The sequence below is a fragment of the Nyctereutes procyonoides genome, unplaced genomic scaffold, assembly GCF_905146905.1.
Source record: "Nyctereutes procyonoides isolate TBG_1078 unplaced genomic scaffold, NYPRO_anot_genome, whole genome shotgun sequence".
Classification (NCBI taxonomy): Eukaryota; Metazoa; Chordata; class Mammalia; order Carnivora; family Canidae; genus Nyctereutes; species Nyctereutes procyonoides.
Genome location: NW_026575034.1, coordinates 13,122,134 through 13,140,327, shown reverse-complemented (window position 1 = coordinate 13,140,327; position 18,194 = coordinate 13,122,134). Strand labels below are relative to the sequence as shown.

Here is an 18,194-nt window from a genome sequence, read left to right as displayed (position 1 = left end):
GCGGCTCCGCGGAGGGGGCTGCGGGGCGGGAGCGCGAATCCACCAGCGCAGGCCCCGGAGCACAGGGCGCCGGGACACAGCCCAGGATCCGGCCTCCCCCGGGACAGGCAGAGGCCGGGAGGGCCCAGGACAGCAAGGACGCTCCTGCCCCGAGCTGAGCAGATCAGCGGCCCCGCCCCGGAGCCTCCAGGCCCTGCGGACGGAGAGCCGAGAGCCCCGAGCCCCATAGTTCCTGCGGAGGCTGAATCCAGGCTTCCAGAGCTGCCATAGCCACTGGGGCTGTTCCTCCTGGGGCCCCACGGGGTGAACAACCCCCGCTGAGCCCTGCAGCAGGCAGGGGCAGAGCAGCTCCCCCAAGTGCTAACACCTGAAAATCAGCACAGCAGGCCCCTCCCCCAGAAGACCAGCTAGAGGGACCAGTGATACTCCCCCGTGTTCCAATACAGCTTGTTTTTGGCCACTCTGCACTGAGCAAAATGACTAGAAGGAAAACCTCACCTCAAAAGAAAGAATCAGAAACAGCCCTCTTTCTCACAGAGTTACAAAATCTGGATTACACTTCAATGTCAGAAAGCCAATTCAGAAGCACCATTATACAGCTACTGGTGGCTCTAGAAAAAAGCATTAAGGCCTCACGAGACTTCATGACTGCAGAATTTAGATCCAATCAGGCAGAAATTAAAAATCAATTGAATGAGATGCAATCCAAACTAGAAGTCCTAACGACGAGGGTTAACGAGGTGGAAGAACGAGTGAGTGACATAGAAGACAAGTTAATGGCAAAGAGGGAAACTGAGGAAAAAAGAGACAATCAATTAAGGGACCATGAAGACAGATTAAGGCAAATAAATGACAGTCTGAGGAAGAAAAACCTACGTTTAATTGGGGTTCCCGAGGGCGCCGAAAGGGACAGAGGGCCAGAATATGTATTTGAACAAATCCTAGCTGAAAACTTTCCCAATCTGGGAAGGGAAACAGGCATTCAGATCCAGGAAATAGAGAGATCCCCCCCTAAAATCAATAAAAACCGTTCAACACCTCGACATCTAATAGTGAAGCTTGCAAATTCCAAAGATAAAGAGAAGATCCTTAAAGCAGCAAGAGACAAGAAGTCCCTGACTTTCATGGGGAGGAATATTAGGGTAACAGCAGACCTCTCCACAGAGACCTGGCAGGCCAGAAAGGGCTGGCAGGATATATTCAGGGTCCTAAATGAGAAGAACATGCAACCAAGAATACTTTATCCAGCAAGGCTCTCATTCAAAATGGAAGGAGAGATAAAGAGCTTCCAAGACAGGCAGGAACTGAAAGAATATGTGACCTCCAAACCAGCTCTGCAAGAAATTTTAAGGGGGACTCTTAAAACTCCCCTTTAAGAAGAAGTTCAAGTAACTCTGAACGTGAATGGGCTTAATGACCCCATCAAAAGGCGCAGAGTTTCAGACTGGATAAAAAAACAGGACCCATCTATTTGCTGTCTACAAGAGACTCATTTTAGACAGAAGGACACCTACAACCTGAAAATAAAAGGTTGGAGAACCATTTACCATTCAAATGGGTCTCAAAATATACCCTAAAAACTACAGAACACTTCTGAAAGAAATTGAGGAAGACACAAAGAGATGGAAAAATATTCCATGCTCATGGATTGGCAGAATTAATATTGTGAAAATGTCAATGTTACCCAGGGCAATTTACACGTATAATGCAATCCCTATCAAAATACCATGGACTTTCTTCAGAGACTTAGAACAAATTATTTTAAGATTTGTGTGGAATCAGAAAAGACCCCAAACAGCCAGGGGAATTTTAAAAAAAGAAAACCATATCTGGGGGCATCACAATGCCAGATTTCAGGTTGTACTACAAAGCTGTGTTCATCAAGACAGTGTGGTACTGGCACAAAAACAGACATATAGATCAATGGAACAGAACAGAGAACCCAGAAGTGGACCCTGAACTTTATGCTCAACTAATATACGATAAAGGAGGAAAGACGATCCACTAGAAGAAAGACACTCTCTTCAATAAATGGTGCTGGGAAAATTGGACATCCACATGCAGAAGAATGAAACTGGACCACTCTCTTGCACCATACACAAAGATAAACTCAAAATGGATGAAAGATCTAAATGTGAGACAAGATTCCATCAAAATCCCAGAGAAGAACTCAGGCAACACCCTTTTTGAACTTGGCCACAGTAACCGGAGAAGGACAAACAGTGTATGTTCTCATTCATTTGGGGAATATGAATAATAGCGAAAGGGAATATATGGGAAGGGAGAAGAAATGTGTGAGAAATATCAGAAAGGGAAACAGAACATAAAGACTTCTAACTCTGGGAAATGAACTAGGGGTGGTGGAGGGGGAGGAGAGTGGGGGGTGGGGGTGAATGGGTGACGGGCACTGAGGGGTACACTTGACGGGATGAGCACTGGGTGTTATTCTGTATGTTGGTAAATTGAACACCAATAAAAATTAATTTATAAAAAAAAAAAACACATCACATAGGTAGAATATGCCAGTACCAACGTGTATGGCTCCCCATTTCAGTAAGACTACGTGGTTCTCTAGAGGAGGAAGGGGTGGCTGTCTCAGCTTTTTATTGGTCCAAGTTCTACTAAAGCTTGTAGAATTACCTACCATCAGGTAAATGCTTCTGTCTGTCTAGAAGAGGATTCAGCAGAGGAAACTGGACATTAAAAATCTAGGTCAAGGTTACATATAGGATGAGTCTCAGAAAACTGAATTGTACAGACACTTACATAAAAACCATTTCAAAGGATCTGTGAGCGTTAAGGTTAATTAAGTCTTTTCAGAGATGCAGCATGTGAAGAACCCACCAACACTACATAGTGAACAACAAACAGCAGAAGGAAGTGTTGACTCAAGTGAGGAAGACAGAAAAATATTTACATTAAAGAAAGGGTTCAGAATGAAGTAATATTTACGGGATGCTAAAAAATTAATCTTCAGCCATAATGAGGCCTCTTCGAGCTCCCAAAACCTTTGCTTTCTTCTCCTTTCGTCTTTGTTCATGCTGCTTCCGTTGTTCCTCCCGGTCTGGAGAAGAGTTTGTTTGTAAGTTTTCTTGTGGAAGCTAACTCTGTTGACATGTTGCTTGAGAGAACTATTTTCTTTAGGTTGACCCCATGGTTTCAGTTTGCCTTTGTGTGGCTCATGGTTGAGGGGACAAGACAGACTTGCTTTGAGATCAAACACCAGTTTCTTGTTGGAGACTGGAGTCTGTGCTGCCTCAGTTGTCCGCCTGAATGGGGTAACAAGAGAAGCAGAATTCCCCTTTACTGTCTTTAACTTGCATGTCCCCAGCACAGCCTGGCCTTTTGGAGTACTCCCACATGCGGTCACATGTGGAGACTTTCTGGCTGGAGTCTTGGTCAGTGAACGCTTATGTTCATTATCTTTGGTAGCAGCTGAAAACCTGACATTCATTTTAGTTGCCAATAGAATGCAACACTTGGCGGACCTTTTCCCACACAAGGTGCTCTGGCCTGTAGGGACCAGGGGCTGGCCCTGCAAGCAGCGCTGGCTGGAGGGAGTTCGAGCCTCAGGGAGCCTTCCAGGGAGAGGAACTGGAGTCACCACCACTTCTTTGGTGACCAGCTGCTTCTTCAGGTCATTAAATGAGTTGTGTTCTTCAAAATGTTTCTTTTTCCTCTCAATATATTGATCAATGGTCTTCATTTCCTTAAAACGAGCCTCATGAAGCTTCTTAAAGTTTGGAGTAGTGCTTATAGTTCTTTTACATTTTCCAGGTTTGGAAAACCTATCTGCGTAGAGAGGCTTCTTTCTTTCTGCAGGTACCTTTGAATCTTTATTATCATTTATTCTTCTTTTTCCTGTGGAAACTGCATTCTCCTCTCCTTGGTTCTCATCTAGTGGTGAAGGAACTTCTCCAACAGTTCTGAGATCCTGGTTTTCCTGCTTCTCTTGATTCTGGAATTCAGTGTGATCACTTATTTTCATCTCTGAACGATCCTGCTGGGAGTCAGGGTTCTTGCACCTTCTCCTTGTTTTGGTGATGTGGCCAACTGGCTCCCTCTTAGCTTGTTCCTGGCTGCTGATCTGCATCTCAGTCGCATCCCAAGAGGATGCAGAAGTTGGACTTCCATTCTGACTCTCAGTTTTTTTGCTCTTCTTTAAGGTAGGCTTTCAAGGCTTTTAACAACTTGTCTGCCCTCAGGTCAGCCCGGAAGCCCAGACTCTTGGCCAAGTTCTGCAGGTTGCTATACTTGAAGGAGTCAAGTCAAGCTCCTCAAGGGAGGGTATGGCCATGGCGAGCTGCATCCAGGCGACCACGCAGAGGACGCGTACCCTACACTCAGCAAAGCAGTTCAAAACTCAGGCACCCGGATTATTATTTTTTAAAGATTTTATTTATTTATTCATGAGAGACAGAGAGAGGCAGAGACACAGGCAGAGGGAGAAGTAGGCTTCCCGCAGGGAGCCCAATATGGGACTCGATCCTGGACTCCAGGATCACGCCCTGAGTCAAAGGCAAGATGCTCAACTGCTGAGCCACCCAGGTGTCCCCAGAAATGGATTATTATGCATAATATATAAGAATTTATTCTGATATATAAAAATATCATAAATTTGCCCTTATGAGCAAGTGACACAAGTAGAATGAAATGCTGGTAAATGTCCCATGAAGCTGGTAAATTTTCACTTGGCACTGACACACTCCTCTACCTACATGTGTCCTCTTTTTTTCATTGTTTTGTTCTTACCCCTTTATTGGATGAGGATGCTTCTCCAGGGCATCCATATCACCTAGAAAGAAAATCAATACATACATTTATTCATTAATTATGTGGCCTTTATTTTGTATTCGGCACTGGGATATAATACGGATCAAGATCTACTCCCCTCTGCTCACTGAGCTCAGTTTACACGAACATGGATAAAAAGGATTTGCAATATAGTATAAAAGTTCATAAACTGATAGAAAAAAAGTTAACTGGGAACCAGAATTTTTAGGTGTCAAATATTTTAATTCTTCAATGGGATTTTTTTTAAAGATTTTATTTATTTATTCATGAGAGACACTGAGAGAGAGAGAGAGAGAGAGAGAGAGAGGCAGAGACACAGGCAGAGGAAGAAGCAGGCTCCATGCAGAGAGCCTAACGTGGGACTCGATTCCGGGACTCCAGGATCAGGTCCTGGGCTGTAGGTGGTGCCAAACAGCTGAGCCACCCAGGCTGCCCGGATTTTTCATTTAAAATGGGCTCAAGGGATTTGCATTTTTAATTATTCCACTTTACATCAGACATTTCCCTCTTTCTGCCTTCTCCTCCAGAGACATAAAAATGCTTGTCTCTCCTCCAAGGCAAAAATCAAATTTTTACTTCCACACTCCCTCTCGTTATTTTTCCTATAATTCTCCTTCCTTTTAGTCACAATTCCATACTGGTTGTTTCTAATTTCATGTACTCATTCATCTAGCAACAATTATTTTTTTTTCTTTTTAAATAGAATTTGTTAAAAAAGATTTTAGAAATTTATTTATTCATGAGAGACACAGAAGGAGAGAGAGGCAGAGATTCAGGCAGAGGGAGAAGCAGGCTCCATGCAGGGAGCCTGACGTGGGACTCAATCCCGGGTCTCCAGGATCACGCCCTGGGCTGAAGGTGGTGCTAAACCGCTAAGCCACGCAGGCTGCCCCAGCAACAATTGACTATGAACTAGAGATACATTAGCTCTAGACTAGGTGGCCTCTGGGGTAGAGGGAGAGCATAAAGATTCATGACATTGGCTCCCTAGAGGACAAATAAGACAGGATTTGACTCCATCTAGGGAGATGCATCCTGACTAGGGACCTCACTACAGCAGCCCCTTGGGCAAGAAAACATAGCTTAGAAAGCTTTGAAAATCCATTTTTAAAATATCAATTTCTTTTTTTTTAAAATATCAATTTCTATCCCACCACTGTCATTTAGACAATCTCCTCTCAAGTCCTAAACCTTAAAACACATCTCTTCTATTTCTTGTTTTTCCTCCCTTAGACTTACATCTTCATCAACCCTGATATTCGTGGCAATAATAGGAAATAAGTAGAATAGATGACAACACCCATTTTACAGGTGAAGGAAATGAGATCTGACCAAGGCCATGTGACTGTAAGTGGAGGAAGGACGGTAAATGAGAAAAGTACTTGACCTGGAAAGTATTTGAGATAAAAGCTGTGGCCCTGTATTTGTAACTAATCCTTTCCCTCTTGGTCTGTTGCTTCACTAGAGAAGCTGTGCTCTACAGGGTCCTTCCAGCTGTCTACTCTGAAGTGACAAAAATCTCTCCATTCCCTTCCAGTCTCCTCCCCTGGAGTATCTTAACCCTGGTGCCATAAGCCAGACTAATTTAAGTCCAAATTTGGAGGAGATGGTGGAACCTGAGTATCAGGATTTTGTAAAGTTCCAGGAGATTCCAATGAGCATTCAAGGTTGAGAATCAGTGTATTAGAAACTCCTGAGGGGCAAGCATGAGGGCCACCCAGATCTGTGTTGCCCTGCCCCTCCCTCCTTATCTTCCAGTCTCCCAGGTGTCTCCTCCCTGTCCTAGGGCTGTTGCTGAAGCTGTAGTCAAGCCACACCCCTTAGCCACTTGCCACAAAATTTTCTGTCCCCTCCTGCTGATGGCCCTAATGGATCCTGCAGACTAAATGATCCCAGTGATCTTGGGCTGCCCTGGCATTGGTCTGTCAGACAATGGCACAAGCCACGTTGCTTGTTCTAATCGGAGCCCTGCAGAAAATATTCCAGGCTCCAGGGTGGGATTTTCGATGAGGAATGGCCCCAGGGCAGGTGATGGGGAACTCCCTCTTTCCTGCTTTCCTATACAACCTTCTTCCTCCTCCCCTCTCCTCACCCTCTCTCCAGACACTCGGTCCTGCTCTGTCCTAGTCTCCCAATTCCTTACAGCCTTACTTCTATTCAGCTTAAGAGAGAAGTACTTGGTTTTTCAAACTCTTGCTCTGAGATCAGGTAGTATGGGAGAGTCCAAGATAAGATGTCTGATATCAATTCTCACTGGTGCCTTCCTGGGATCCAGAACTCTTGAGCAAAGAGAAGAAGCACCCCCACCCCCCCCACCAGGGGAGGTTTTCATGTTACTAAACTTTTCCAGTCAGAGGGATGTGCATAGGGTTATCCTGTTTATTTATCCATCATTAATTCACTTCTCCAATGGAGATTTATTTTCACCATAAACAAGGTGAATCCCATGTTTCTTCCACAAGGTGTGTCCATCCTAGGAGCAGAGATAAGTATGTGCACATGGCCATACACGGTCTGCAGCTCAGATGTCACAGCAATATCACTCTTCCTTTGCCCTGTGTGTTCAAGTTCATGAGACCATATCAGCTGGAATATACAAGGAGGATATCTCTGTGAGGAAAGAGAATTGGACCATAGCCACTCCCCTGATGGAAGCCTTCCAAACCAGGATGCACTGGACTATCTTGGTCAAGGGCAAAGGGCAGGAAAAGCCAGGGCAATGAGAACAGTGTGAGAGCACCTAGGGGTGGACTGGGTCCCATGGACTAGGTCAGCTGGAAGAAATGTTGTTTCTGGACACAGTGTGCTGCTGGAAACAGGAAAATCCCAAATTAGCAGCATATATGCACACTGAGGAAAATGAAGAAGGGTGTGAATGTAACTCAGATGTGTTAAAGGAGCACCTTAAGACTGAATCTCAGAGCACAAAAGCTCCCCTGAAACTGGGAACAAGACATCACTGGTTCCCCAGGGCCTGGAACTGTGAGTTACAACTAAGGCAGGCCCACTCTGTTTTTCTTTCTTTTTTCTCTTCTCTTCTTTCTTTCTTTCTTTTTTAATATTTTATTTATGTATTTATGAGAGACACACACACACACACAGAGAGAGAGAGAGAGAGAGAGAGAGAGGCAGAGACATAGGCAGAGGGAGAAGCACGCTCCCTGTGGGGAGCCCAATGTGGGACTCAATCCAGGGACTCCAGGATCATGCCCTGGGACAAAGGCAGGTGCTAAACTGCTGAGCCATTCAGGGATCCCTCTGTTTTTATTTCTGAGCCATTTTATATATGGACCCATTTTCCAAAATGTTCATCTTCTCTCTAAGATTTTAAGGCTCAGGTTGGATGGCACCTCCTACTTTTTCCATTCCTCCCTGCAAAGGAAATAATCCCTCTTCTGTGTTTTAAAGCACTTGTTCATATCTCAAATGAAACACTGTCAACCCATTTATCAGCTTAAATCTGTATTATGTGCTATTTCCACACTGGAGTATGTGTGACACTGATGGCGGTATTGTCACTTGCACCTAGCTTTGTGTCTAGCATATAGCAGATATTCAGCAAATGTTGAATGAGATAAAATTGTGTACCCAGTTCAAAACAACTTATTGTATACCTGAAACTAATATAACATTGTATGTTAATTGTACTTCAATAAAACAAAAACTACGTAGCCTAATATTTTGCTTGAGATTATTATATTAAATAGAAAAAATAGGTTTTCCTACCCAGGGCAATTACCAAAAGGGGAAATAGAAGTCACCCTCTTGCCTATTCATTCTAGACCTCATTGTCTTCAAGAGGCAAGTAGATTTACTGCCTTTAAACAATAAGTGCTCTATAATACAATCCCAGAGAGCAGTGCACAGTGTGCGCCAGGAGTCCTCATCATGTAGGATGGCTAAAGAGCACAGCAGGGCTGAGAGAATTTCTCTGTACCTACCATTTGGACTCGGAAGCAATTAGGGGCCTCCTTCCTTCTGCATCCTCCTGCACACATGCTGACAGATTCATGGTGTTTTGGTATCCGTTTTCTGGACTTGGCTGCCACCCCTGTCAGATTCTTTCCTTAGCGTGTGTTAATTAATGATGTCACAGTCTTCTTCAAGATCAGTTTCCTTTCAAGTCCACACCTTGGTCTCTATAGATGTCGAATCCCAAGCATTCAATGTGGGATTTACTCATTTTATCTGAAAGTCCTGGGAGAAGCTCATTTTCATTCTCTACACAGTAAGCACCTTCCTTGTCTATCCTTTCTCTTGATGGAAAACATTAGGTTAGTTTAAGGATGTGAAATCATTTAATAAAATCCAAAACACTATGCAGAAGAGATTAGCATTATAGATGCACTGCCAGGCCAAGACTTCATGAACCCCAAAGCAGGAAAGCCTCCTTGCTACCCCTGCTGGACTCCCCCTAAATGGACATTGCTATCAGGTCTGAGGTTTTTTTTTTTTTTTTTAGGTCTGGATTTTTTTTTAAACTTTTTATCCTGAAATAAATTTACTTTTACAAAACGGTTGCAAAGATAGTACAGAGAATTTCTGTCTACCCTATCCCAGCTTGTCCTGGTATTAATATGTTTCACAACCACTGTCCATATATTAAAATTATATATATATTATTAATATACATATATTTAATTTATTAAAATAATATTGGTATAGTAAAATTAACTATAGAATTTATCCAAATTTTACCCTAGTTTTCCTACTAATATCCTTTTTATGTTCCAGGATACCAGGTTGTATTTATTTATTTACTTACTAAAAAAACTGAGATATAAATGACACATAATATAGTATAAGTTTAAGGTGTAAGGACATTGGTTTGATACATTTATATTGCAATACAATTGCCATTGCAGTGCTAGCTAATATCTCTATTATTACATTATTATAATTTCTTTCTTTTTTTTTTAGAGAGATATTTTATTTATTCATTTGAGAGAGAGAAAGAGAGATACCAAGAGACAGCATGAGCAGGGGTGTGTGTGTGGGGGGGTGCGGGGAGAGGGAGAAGCTGACTCCACTAAGCAGGGAGCCAAACATGGCTCCATCCCAGGACCTGGGATCATGACCTGAGCCATAATCAGATGCTTAACTGACTGAGCCACCCAGGTGACTATTATCATTATCATTGTTTCTAGTGGCGAGAACAATTAAAAATTTAGTTTCTTGTCAAGTTTAATGTTTATATGTTTATAATCTCTGCACTGTGTATTAGGCCTCCATGACTTATTTATCTGCTTTCTTTTTATTTTCTTATAATTTATTTGGATTCCATACATAAAGGATATCATGTAATTTTTGTTTTTTTCTGTTAACTTCTTTCTCTTAGCATGGTGCCCTCAAACGCAGAATTTCCTTTATTCTTATAGCTGAATAGTATTCCATTGTGTGTGTGTGTATACACACGGACATACACACACAATTTCTTTTATCTATTCATCGATTAATAGATACTTGGGTTGTTTTCATATCTTGACTATTGTAAATAGCACTGAAATAAATATAGAAGTGCATGCATCTCTTTGATAACGGGTTTTCATTTCATTTGGATGTATACCTAGAATGCTAGATCACATGGTACTGCTATTTTTAATTTCTTTTTTTATAATAAATTTATTTTTTATTGGTGTTCAATTTACCAACATACAGAATAACACCCAGTGCTCATCCCGTCAAGTGTCCCCCTCAGTGCCCGTCACCCATTCACCCCAACCCCCCGCCCTCCTCCCCTTCCACCACCCCTAGTTCGTTTCCCAGAGTTAGGAGTCTTTATGTTCTGTCTCCCTTTCTGATATTTCCCACACATTTCTTCTCCCTTCCCTTATATTCCCTTTCACTATTATTCATATTCCCCAAATGAATGAGAACATACAATGTTTGTCCTTCTCCGATTGACTTACTTCACTCAGCATAATACCCTCCAGTTCCATCCACGTTGAAGCAAATGGTGGGTATTTGTTGTTTCTAATGGCTGAGTAATATTCCACTGTATACATAAACCAAATCTTCTTTATCCATTCATCTTTCGATGGACACCGAGGCTCCTTCCACAGTTTGGCTATTGTGGACATTGCTGCTATAAACATTGGGGTGCAGGTGTCCCGGCGTTTCATTGCATCTGAATCTTTGGGGTAAATCCCCAACAGTGCAATTGTTGGGTCGTAGGGCAGGTCTATTTTTAACTCTTTGAGGAACCTCCACACAGTTTTCCAGAGTGGCTGCACCAGTTCACATTCCCACCAACAGTGTAAGAGGGTTCCCTTTTCTCCGCATCCTCTCCAACATTTGTGGCTTCCTGCCTTGTTAATTTTCCCCATTCTCACTGGTGTGAGGTGGTATCTCATTGTGGTTTGGATTTGTATTTCCCTGATGGCAAGTGATGCAGAGCATTTTCTCATGTGCATGTTGGCCATGTCTATGCCTTCCTCTGTGAGATTTCTCATGTCTTTTGCCCATTTCATGACTGGATTGTTTGTTTCTTTGGTGTTGAGTTTATTTATTTTTTTAAAGATTTTATTTTATTTATTTATTCATGATAGACATAGGAAGAGAGAGAGAGAGAGACAGAAACACAGGCGGAAGGAGAAGCAGGCTCCATGCCGGGAGCCTGACATGGGACTCAATCCCGGGGCTCCAGGATCACGACCTGGGCCAAAGGCAGGCGCCAAACCGCTGAGCCATCCAGGGATCCCTTTGGTGTTGAGTTTAATAAGTTCTTTATAGATCTTGGAAACTAGCCCTTTATCTGATACGTCATTTGCAAATATCTTCTCCCATTCTGTAGGTTGTCTTTGAGTTTTGTTGACTGTATCCTTTGCTGTGCAAAAGCTTCTTATCTTGAGAAAGTCCCAATAGTTCATTTTTGCTTTTGTTTCTTTTGCTTTCGTGGATGTATCTTGCAAGAAGTTACTGTGGCTGAGTTCAAAAAGGGTATTGCCTGTGTTCTCCTCTAGGATTTTGATGGAATCTTGTCTCACATTAAGATCTTTCATCCATTTTGAGTTTATCTTTGTGTATGGTGAAAGAGAGTGGTCTAGTTTCATTTTTCTGCATGTGGATGTCCAATTTTCCCAGCACCATTTATTGAAGACACTGTCTTTCTTCCAATGGATAGTCTTTCCTCCTTTATCGAATATTAGTTGACCATAAAGTTCAGGGTCCACTTCTGGGTTCTCTATTCTGTTCCATTGATCTATGTGTCTGTGTTTGTGCCAGTACCACACTGTCTTGATGACCACAGCTTTGTAGTACAACCTGAAATCTGGCATTGTGATGCCCCCAGATATGGTTTTCTTTTTTAAAATTCCCCTGGCTATTCGGGGTCTTTTCTGATTCCACACAAATCTTAAAATAATTTGTTCTAACTCTCTGAAGAAAGTCCATGGTATTTTGATAGGGATTGCATTAAACGTGTAAATTGCCCTGGGTAACATTGACATTTTCACAATATTAATTCTGCCAATCCATGAGCATGGAATATTTTTCCATCTCTTTGTGTCTTCCTCAATTTCTTTCAGAAGTGTTCTATAGTTTTTAGGGTATAGATTCTTTACCTCTTTGGTTAGGTTTATTCCTAGGTATCTTATGCTTTTGGGTGCAATTGTAAATGGGATTGACTCCTTAATTTCTCTTTCTTCAGTTTCATTGTTAGTGTATAGAAATGCTATTGATTTCTGGGCATTGACTTTGTATCCTGCCACGCTACCAAATTGCTGTATGAGTTCTAGCAATCTTGGGGTGGAGGCTTTTGGGTTTTCTATGTAGAGTATCATGTCATCAGCGAAGAGGGAGAGTTTGACTTCTTCTTTGCCAATTTGAATGCCTTTAATGTCTTTTTGTTGTCTGATTGCTGAGGCTAGGACTTCCAGTACTATGTTGAATAGCAGTGGTGAGAGTGGACATCCCTGTCTTGTTCCTGATCTTAGGGGAAAGGCTCCCAGTGCTTCCCCATTGAGAATGATATTTGCTGTGGGCTTTTCGTAGATGGCTTTTAAGATGTTGAGGAATGTTCCCTCTATCCCTACACTCTGAAGAGTTTTGATCAGGAATGGATGCTGTATTTTGTCAAATGCTTTCTCTGCATCTAATGAAAGGATCATATGGTTCTTGGTTTTTCTCTTGCTGATATGATGAATCACATTGATTGTTTTACGAGTGTTGAACCAGCCTTGTGTCCCGGGGATAAATCCTACTTGGTCATGGTGAATAATTTTCTTAATGTACTATCGGATCCTATTGGCTAGTATCTTGTTGAGAATTTTTGCATCCATGTTCATCAGGGATATTGGTCTGTAATTCTCCTTTTTGGTGGGGTCTTTGTCTGGTTTTGGAATTAAGGTGATGCTGGCCTCATAGAACGAATTTGGAAGTACTCCATCTCTTTCTATCTTTCCAAACAGCTTTAGTAGAATAGGTATGGTTTCTTCTTTAAATGTTTGATAGAATTCCCCTGGGAAGCCATCTGGCCCTGGACTTTTGTGTCTTGGGAGGTTTTGATGACTGCTTCAATATCCTCCCTGGTTATTGGCCTGTTCAGGTTTTCTATTTCTTCCTGTTCCAGTTTTGGTAGTTTGTGGCTTTCCAGGAATGCATCCATTTCTTCTAGATTGCCTAATTTATTGGCGTATAGTTGTTCATAATATGTTTTTAAAATTGTTTGTATTTCCTTGGTGTTGGTAGTGATCTCTCCTTTCTCATTCATGATTTTAGTAATTTGAGTCTTCTTTCTCTTCTTTTTAATAAGGCTGGCTAATGGTTTATCTATCTTATTAATTCTTTCCAAGAACCAACTCCTGGTTTTGTTGATCTGTTCCACAGTTCTTCTGGTCTCGATTTCGTTGAGTTCTGCTTGAATCTTAATTAACTCTCTTCTTCTGCTGGGTGTAGGATCTATTTGCTGTTTTTTCTCTAGCTCCTTTATGTGTAAGGTTAGCTTTGTATTTGAGTTTCTTTCCAGTTTTTGAATGGATGCTTGTATTGCGATGTATTTCCCCCTTAGGACTGCTTTTGCTGCATCCCAAAGATTTTGAACGGTTGTATCTCCATTCTCATTAGTTTCCATGAATCTTTTTAATTCTTCCTTAATTTCCTGGTTGACCCTTTCATCTTTTAGCAGGATGGTCCTTAACCTCCACGTGTTTGAGGTCCTTCCAAACTTCTTGTGATTTAGTTCTAAGTTCAAGGCATTATGGTCTGAGAATATGCAGGGGATGATCCCAATCTTTTGGTATCGGTTCAGAACCGATTTGTGACCCAGTATGTGGTCTATTCTGGAGAAAGTTCCATGTGCACTTGAGAAGAATGTGTATTCAGTTGAGTTTGGATGTAAAGTTCTGTAGATATCTGTGATATCCATCTGGTCCAGTGTATCATTTAAAGCTCTCGTTTCTTTGGAGATGTTGTGCTTAGAAGACCTATCGAGGGTAGAAAGAGCTAGATTGAAGTCACCAAGTGTATTATTATCTAAGTATTTCTTCACTTTGGTTATTAATTGATTTAAATATTTGGCAGCTCCCACATTCGGGGCATATATATTGAGGATTGTTAAGTCCTCTTGTTGGATAGATCCTTTAAGTATGATATAGTGTCCCTCTTCATCTCTCATTACAGTCTTCGGGGTAAATTTTAGTTTATCTGATATAAGGATGGCTACCCCTGCTTTCTTTTGAGGACCATTTGAATGGTAAATGGTACTCCAACCTTTTATTTTCAGGTTGTAGGTGTTCTTCTGTCTAAAATGAGTCTCTTGTAGACAGCAAATAGATGGGTCCTGCTTTTTTATCCAGTCTGAAACCCCGCGCCTTTTGATGGGGTCATTAAGCCCGTTCACGTTCAGAGTTACTATTGAGAGATATGAGTTTAGTGTCATCATGATATCTATTCAGTCCTTGTTTTTGTGGATTGTTCCACTGGACTTCTTCTTAAAGGGGAATTTTAAGAGTCCCCCTTAAAATTTCTTGCAGAGCTGGTTTGGAGGTCACATATTCTTTCAGTTCCTGCCTGTCTTGGAAGCTCTTTATCTCTCCTTCCATTTTGAATGAGAGCCTTGCTGGATAAAGTATTCTTGGTTGCATGTTCTTCTCATTTAGGACCCTGAATATATCCTGCCAGCCCTTTCTGGCCTGCCAGATCTCTGTGGAGAGGTCTGCTGTTACCCTAATACTCCTCCCCATAAAAGTCAGGGATTTCTTGTCTTTTGCTGCTTTAAGGATCTTCTCTTTATCTTTGGAATTTGCAAGCTTAACTATTAAATGTCGAGGTGTTGAACGGTTTTTGTTGATTTTAGGGGGGGATCTCTCTATTTCCTGGATCTGAATGCCTGTTTCCCTTCCCAGATTAGGAAAGTTTTCAGCTATGATTTGTTCAAATACATATTCTGGCCCTCTGTCCCTTTCGGCGCCCTCGGGAACCCCAATTAAACGTAGGTTTTTCTTCCTCAGGCTGTCGTTTATTTCCCTTAATCTATCTTCATGGTCTTTTAATTGTTTGTCTCTTTTTTCCTCAGTTTCCCTCTTTGCCATCAAAAAATATGGAACACTTCACAAATTTGCGTGTCATCCTTGTGCAGGGGCCATGCTAATCTTCTCTGTATCATTCCAATTTTAGTATATGTGCTGCTTAAGCGAGCACTATTTTTAATTTCTTGAAGGACCTTCAGACTGTTTTCCATAGTGGCTAGACCAATTTACATTCCCAACAATAGTGCACATTTTTTTTAAAGATTTTATTTATTTATTTATGACACACACACACACACACACACACACACACACACACACACACAGAGGCAGAGACACAGGCAGAGGGAGAAGCAGGCTCCATGCAGGGAGCCCGATGTGGGACTCGATCCCGGGTCTCCAGGATCAGGTCCTGGGCTGAAGGCAGTGCTAAACCGCTGAGCCACCTGGGCTGGCTGCAATGGTTCTTTCCTCCACATTCTTACCATTTGTTATATCCTTTCTTCTCGATGATAACCATTCTTATAGGTGTGTGGTGATAACTCATTGTGGTTTTGATTTGCATTTATTTCCCTTATGATTAGTGATGTCGAGCACCTTTTCATATACCTGTTAGCCATGTGAATATTTTTTTGGAAAAATGTCTATATTTAATTCTCTTTCCATTTTTTTGATTGGATTTTTTTTGTTGCTGGTGCACTGTAGGAGTTCTTTATAAATTTAGTTTATTGACTGCTTATCTGATATGTGGTTTGCAAATATTCTTTCCCATTCTGTAGGTTGCCTTTTTTTTTTTGTTGTTAATTGTTTCTTTGCAGTGTAGGAGCTTTAAAATTTGATTTTTGCTTTTGTTTGTGCTTTTGGTTACGTACCCAAAAAGTCATTGGCAAGAGCAATGTTGGAGAGCTTCTTTCCTGGGTTCTTATGGTGAGGTCTTATTGCTTAAGTCTTTTTTTTCCACCTGGAGTTAATTTTAGTGAGTGATTCATTGATTTTTGCTTTTGTTTGTGCTTTTGGTTACGTACCCAAAAAGTCATTGGCAAGAGCAATGTTGGAGAGCTTCTTTCCTGGGTTCTTATGGTGAGGTCTTATTGCTTAAGTCTTTTTTTTCCACCTGGAGTTAATTTTAGTGAGTGATGTAAAATAGAGTTCCAGTATCCTTTTTCTGCATATGGTGGTTAATCACTTTTCTCAACACCTTTTGTTCAAGAGACTATCTTATCTTTCTTTTCCTCATTGGATATTCTTGGCTCCCTTATCAAGTATTAGTTGACTATATATGCTGGGGTTTAATTCTGGGCTCTGTACTCTGCTGCTGTTAGATGGAATATTCTAGAGTTGTGTGTTAGGTCCATTTAGTCTACAGTTTGGTTCAAGTCTATTTTTTCCTTGTTGATGATCTGTGTAGATTATCTATCCATTGTTGAAGGTGGGATATTGAAGTCCTCAACTATTATTGTATCATCTCTATTACTCCTTTCATATCTGTTAGTATTCACTTAGTATAGTTAGGTGCTCTGACATTAGGTGTATATATTTTTATGATTGTCTTTTTTTAAATTTAATTTAATTTTTTAATTTTTATTTATGATAGTCACACAGAGAGAGAGAGAGAGAGAGAGAGAGAGAGGCAGAGACATAGGCAGAGGGAGAAGCAGGCCCCATGCACCGGGAGCCCGGGTCTCCAGGATCGCGCCCTGGGCCAAAGGCAGGCGCCAAACCACTGCGCCACCCAGGGATCCCTATTTTTATGATTGTTATATTTTGTTAATGAATTGATCCCTTTATCATTATATAAGAGCCATTTTTGCTGCTTGAAACTATTTTTGACTTAAAGTTTATTTTGTCTGATATCAGTATAGCTAACATTTCTTTCAGTTTCCACTTACATGGAAAATCTTTTTTCCATCCCTTGACTTTGTTAATTTTCTTTAAAGATCTATTTATCTATTTGACAAAGAGAGAGAGAGAGAGAGAGAGAGCACATTTGAAGCAGACAGAGTGGGAGAGGGAGAAGCAGACTCTTCTCTGAGCAAGGAGCCCGAATTAGGACTTGATCCTAGGACCCCAGGATCATGACCTCAGCCAAAAGCAGATGCCCAACCACCTGAGCAACCTAGGCACCCCCATCTCTTGACTTTGATTATTATTATTTTTTAAGATTTTATTTGAGAGAGAGAGAGAGAGAAAGAGACTGAAACAGCCTCTGGGAGAAGGGCCTACAGGAGGTGGGGGAGGAGGGGGTAATTGAGGGAGAGGGAAAGGACTCTCCACTGATGGGGGAGCCTGACATGGGGCTTGATCCCAGAACCCTCAGATCATGACCTGAGCAGAAATCAAGAGTTTTAACCGGCTGTGCCACTCAGGCACCTCTCTTGTTTTTGATTCTGTGTGTGTCCTTAAGATCTACATGAGTCTCTTGTAGGTGGCATATAGTTGTTGCTATTGTTTTTTAATCCATCATCTACTCTGTGCCTTTAGTTGGTGTATTCAATCCAAATACATTTAGAGTAATTATTGATATTAAGGACCATTAATGCCAACTTATTTATTTTTTAAAAAGATTTTATTCATTTATGAGAGAGAGAGAGAGAAAGAGAGAGAGAGAGAGAGAGAGAGAGAAACACAGGCAGAGGGAGAAGCAGGCTCTAAGCAAGGAACACGACGTGGGAGTCGATCCCGGGACCCCAGGATCATGCCCTGGGCTGAAGGAAGGTCCCAAACCACTGAGCCACCCAGGGATCCCCTAATGCCAACTTATTAATTGGTTTCTGTGTTTGTGTTTTGTGGTTTTTTTTTTTTTTGGTATCTCCATTGTTTCCTTTTCTGTTTCTGCCTACTTTTGTAAATTGGTTATTTTTCATGTTAGTAGGGTCTTTTTCCCTTTCTGTGTTTTTTGTGAATCTACTCTAGGTTTTTGCTTTGTGTTTATCA

At 41.5% G+C, this 18,194-nt stretch overlaps 1 non-coding gene and 1 pseudogene across 1 annotated transcript; both read right to left on the bottom strand.

Annotated features, from left to right (window-relative positions):
* Positions 1–2,966: 2,966 nt before the first annotated feature.
* LOC129505109 (nucleolar and spindle-associated protein 1-like) lies at positions 2,967–4,297 on the bottom strand (annotated as a pseudogene).
* An 11,028-nt stretch (positions 4,298–15,325) lies between these two features.
* Positions 15,326–15,432, bottom strand: LOC129505161 (U6 spliceosomal RNA). The gene has a single exon (XR_008663471.1). It is a non-coding gene; the product is annotated as a U6 spliceosomal RNA (small nuclear RNA).
* Positions 15,433–18,194: the final 2,762 nt, after the last annotated feature.